This window comes from Lemur catta, chromosome 1, assembly GCF_020740605.2.
Source record: "Lemur catta isolate mLemCat1 chromosome 1, mLemCat1.pri, whole genome shotgun sequence".
NCBI lineage: Eukaryota > Metazoa > Chordata > Mammalia > Primates > Lemuridae > Lemur > Lemur catta.
Window position 1 is genome coordinate 154,909,200 of NC_059128.1, and position 5,135 is coordinate 154,914,334.

General features: G+C 34.8%; 1 pseudogene; it reads right to left on the bottom strand.

Annotated features, from left to right (window-relative positions):
* Positions 1-1,227: 1,227 nt before the first annotated feature.
* Positions 1,228-4,121, bottom strand: LOC123643217 (annotated as a pseudogene).
* Positions 4,122-5,135: the final 1,014 nt, after the last annotated feature.

Consider the following 5,135-nt stretch of genomic DNA (forward strand, 5'->3'; position numbering starts at 1 on the left):
ATTCTATTAAGTGAAGTATCCCAAGAATGGAAAAGTAAGCACCACGTGTACTCACCAGCAAACTGGTTTCCCTGATCATCACCTAAGTGCACATTTAGGAATAACACCAATTGGGTATCGGACAGAGGTGGGGGCTGGGGGGAAGGGATGGGTGTATACCTACTTGATGAGTGCGATGTGCACCGTCTGGGGAATGGACACGCTTGAAGTTCTGATGGGGTGGGGGGGGATGGGGTGGGGAGAGGGGATGGGTGCATACCTACGTGATGAGTGCGATGAGCACTGTCTAGGGAATGGACACGCTTGAAGCTCAGACTTGGGGAGATGGGGGGGTATGGGCAATGTGTATAACCTGAATTTTTGTGCCCCTATAATGAGTTGAAATAAATAATAAATAAATAAATATAATTCTAACGTAGCTATCGCAGCATTTCCTTTAAGCACCTGTCTTAACCTTCTGTTCTTGTTTCCTACTCCTTTCCACACATACACACATAATCCTTTACCTTTTAAAAGATCATAAAGATTGTCATGACATTAGAAATTCTTTTCCTCACACATATTCTGTCATTTGCTGCAATAATGAAATTCTCATTTTGACCATAAATGCCTATTAGTTCTCCTAATACATGAAGAAAATAGATTGCGTAGCAACAGTACGGTAGGTAGAAAATAGAGTTCAAAATAGCAGAGTTCAACTGCTGAATTTCTACACCTGATTTATAGCTTGCTAATTAAGTTGCTATTATTAGTTTTTTTGACATCATTAGACTTTAGACAACAACTAAATAAGAGATTTTTTGCAAGATGAGAGAACTGTGTATAACTAGTGATATGATTGTTTACAGAAGTAAGCCTGAACATTTTTAAATTTAAAAACCTTAAATAGGCCCTGCTTTAAGAAAATACAATAATGTATACTATGACAAATGTACATTATTCTTCTAACATAGTATGAATTATTTAGTTTCTTTTCTGAAATAAAATGCAGGAAAGTCTTGTGTGTCTTGGTTTAGTGATGGCTTCATTTGTATCTCAATTTTTATCAGTACCAAAAGAATCCATTACATGAACAGGTTTGTAAGATAATTTCTGTATATTTCTATATTTCAACATTCTGGTATGCATGTTGGGACTTAAGTCATGAATTGTGGAGAATAAGAAGCAGTGTATTATAGTAACAACATTTGTATCTAACAAATAATTGCAGTATCAAACAAATCTTTTCTATGAACTTGGTGATTTGTTTTGCTGTTCGTCACTTGTAGTAGATCCTTGATTTGACTCTCCTGTATTCATGGTTTCCCCATCTGCACTTTCTAACATTTCTTCATCTTCCTCATCATCATGTAGGTCTTGCTAATTTAATATTCAGACTTTCATTGTAGTGAAGCTTTGTTTTCATTTTAAACTGTTGCTTTATCTCCTCGCCCTCCAGGTGAGAGGTCGCTGTCGTCCTCTCCCCTGCTTTCTTGTTCCGGAACCTGATGCTTTGGCTACCAGCCCTCAACCCCAGTGCTGTTCTCAGCTAAGACATCTGGAATTCTGGCTTCAGCGGTTTCTGAATCACTGCGTGCACCTTCATCATCACCTCTCACACCATGGTAAGGAGTGCTTGGTTCATCTATCTTCATTAAACCACAGTGTGTCTGCTGGACAATAGGTCACCAGGTTGTTCATTTCATCCCACTTCTGCAATCCATTATTATAAAGTTACTCAATGTAACCTCTGCCTTCAATGCTGCCTCCCTAACTCAATGTATCAAGTGATTATTTGTCTAAATTAAAAACTTCTAATATCAATTCCCAAATCTACCATTTCAATTTATAAAACACACAAGTTTCCATGCCTCACAGATTTCATTTTCCATATTTGTCTAATGTTAATATTGTTCACAAGCCTCAACTCTTTGTAAATTGTTTTACTTACATATTAATTAAATGATGAGTATATAAACTTAAAAAAAAAAAAAAGAAAAGGGAAATTGCAAGCGCCACTGAAAAGCCATATTAACTTACAAGGCTTTGGCACCATCGTGTGGCCATTTAGATTTATTTTCTATTTTCCAGGATTGTTGAGATATGATTGACAAAAGCAGTATATATTTAAGGTGTACAATGTGATGTTTTGACATACATATACATTGTGATTTGATTACAACCAAGCTAACTAATATATCCATCCCCTCACATAGTAATCATTCTGTTTGTGTGTATGGCAAGAACACCTAAGATCTACTCTCTAGGCTAATTTCAAGGATACGATACATAATTATTAACTATAGTCACTGTGCTGTGCTTTAAGTCTCCAGAATTCATTTACCTTATAACTGAAACTTTATATCCTTTAACCAATATCTCCCCATTTCCCCCAAACCCCAGCCTGCTATTTTCTATTTCTATGAGTTCAACTTTTTTGGATTCTACATATAAGTGAGATCATGCAGTATTAATCTTTCTGTTTGTCTTATTTCATATGGCATCATGTCCTCCAGGTTCATCCATATCATCACAAATGGCAAGATTTCCTTCATTTTAAAGGCTGAATATTATTCCTGTGTGTGTGTGTGTTTGTGTATGTGTGCATCACATTTTCTTCATTCATTCACCAATGGACTCTTGGTTACTGTGAATAAATGCTACATAAATATATCTCTTTGAGATAGTGATTTTATGTCCTTTGGAGATTTTATATATATATATATATATATATATATATATATATATATATATATATATATATATCTCCAGCAGTGGGATTGATAGATCATATGGAAGTTTTGTTTTTAATTTTTTTGAGGTATCTTCATACTGTTTTCTATAATAGCTATACCACTTTACATTCCCTCCAACAGTGTGCAAGAGTTCCCTTTTCTCCCCATCCCTGCCAACACTGTTTGTCTTTTGACTGACTCTTTGGTAATAATCATCCTAACAGGTGTGAGGTAATATTTCATTGGGGTTTTGATTTGCATTTCCTTGATGATTAGTGATGTTGCCCCTTTTCATATACCTCTTGGCCACTTATATATCTTCTTTGAAAACATATCTATTTAGGTTATTTGCCAATTTTTTAATTAGGTTATTTGTAATTTTGCTATTGAGTTGTATAGGTTTCTTACATATTTTGGCTATTAACCCCTTATAGAATATATGGTTTGCAAATATTTTCACCCATTCCATGAGTTGTCTGTTGATTTTGATGACTGTTACATTTAATATGCAGAGCTTTTTAGTTTGACATAGTCACTGTGCTTTTGTTACCCATGGTTTTGGTGTCCTATTCAAAAAGGCTTTACTCAGACCAACGTCAAGAACTTTTCCCCTATGTTTTCCTCTTTTAGTTTCACAGTTTCAGGTCTTATGGTTAAGTCTTTAATCCATTTTGAGTTTATTTTTGTGCATGGTATAAGAAAAAGGTCCAATTTCATTCTTTTGCATGTGGATATTCAGTTTTCCCAAATGTATTTATGGAAGAAACTTTGTTTCCCTCATTGTGTATTCTTAACACCTTTGTCAAAGACTAGTTGACTGTACATGCATGGGTTTATTTCTGGGCCTTCTATGCTTTTCCATTGGTTTATGTGTTTGTTTTTATAGCAGTGTCATACTGTTTGATTTACTATAACTTTGTAATGTAATTTGAAATCAGTAAATGTGATGCCTCCAGCTTTGTTCTTCTTTTTCAAGATTGCTTTAGCTGTTCAGGGTCTTTGGGTCCCCTACAAATTTTAGAATTGTTTTTCTATCTCTATAAGAAATGCCATTGGAATTTTCGATAGGGATTGCACTGAATTTGTAGATCACTTTGGATAGTATGAATATTTTTTCCCTATCACACTCAACTTTTATTTCAATTATAAATTTGCATATTTAAATTACAAATAAAATATTTTGCATAATTCAGTATGAATTTATCTATTCTACTTTTTTAAAAAAGTATATTTTAACAGAGTTAGGGGTACAAATGGTTTTGGGTTACATAGATGAATTGCATAGTGGTGATGTCCAGGTTATTAGTGTAACTGTCACCCGAATACTGTACATTGCACCCAATAAGTAGTTTCTCTTCCCTCAACCCCCCTCACCCTTCCCCCTTCTGTGTCTCCAGTGTCTCTCATACCACTCTGTGTCCCCTTGTGTACCCATAGCTTAGCTCCCACTTATCAGTGAGAAAATGTGGTATTTGGTTTTCCATTTCTGTGTTACTTCACTTAGGATAATGACCTCCATTTCCATACAAGTTGCTGCAAAAGACATTATTTCATCCTTTTTATGGCTGAATAGTATTCCATAATGCATATATACACCACATTTTATCTACTCATTAGTTGATGGGCACTTAGGTTGATTTCCTATCTTTGCAATTGTGAATTGTGCTGCAGTAAACATATTAGTGCAGGTGTCTTGGTTTATAGGGGACCCAAAAGACCCTGAACAGCTAAAGCAACCTCAAAAAAGAACAAAGTTGGAGGCATCACATTTCCTGATTTCAAATTATATTACAAAGCTATAGTAAACAAAACAGTATTATACTGCTATAAAAACAGACACATAAACCAATGATATAATGATATAATGAGTTATTTTCCTTTGGATAGATGACAATAGTGGGGTTGCTGGATTGAATGGTAGATCTACTTTTAGTTCTTTGAGAAGTGTCCATACTGTTTTCCATACAGGTTGTACTAATCTATATTCCCATCAACAGTGTATAAGCACTCTCTTTTCACTGCATCCATGCCAGTATCTATTGTTCTTTGACTTTTTAATAATTGCCATTCCGATGGAATAGGGTGACATCTTATTATTATTTTAATTTGCATTTCCCTGAGGATTAGTTTGAACATTTCCCTGAGGATGTTGAACATTTTTCATATGTTTACTGGTCATTTGCACATCTTTTTTTGAAAAATGTCTGTTCACGTCATTTGCCCACTTTTTAACAGGATTATTTGTTTTTTCTTGCTGATTTGTTTGAGTTCCTTGTAGATTCTGGATACTACTCCTTTGTCAGGTGTATAGTTTGCAAATATTTTTAAATCAAGAGCTCAATCTCATTTATAATAGCTGCAAAAAAGAGAGAAATACCTAAGAACATACCTAGCCTAGGAGGTGAAAGATCTCTATAAGGA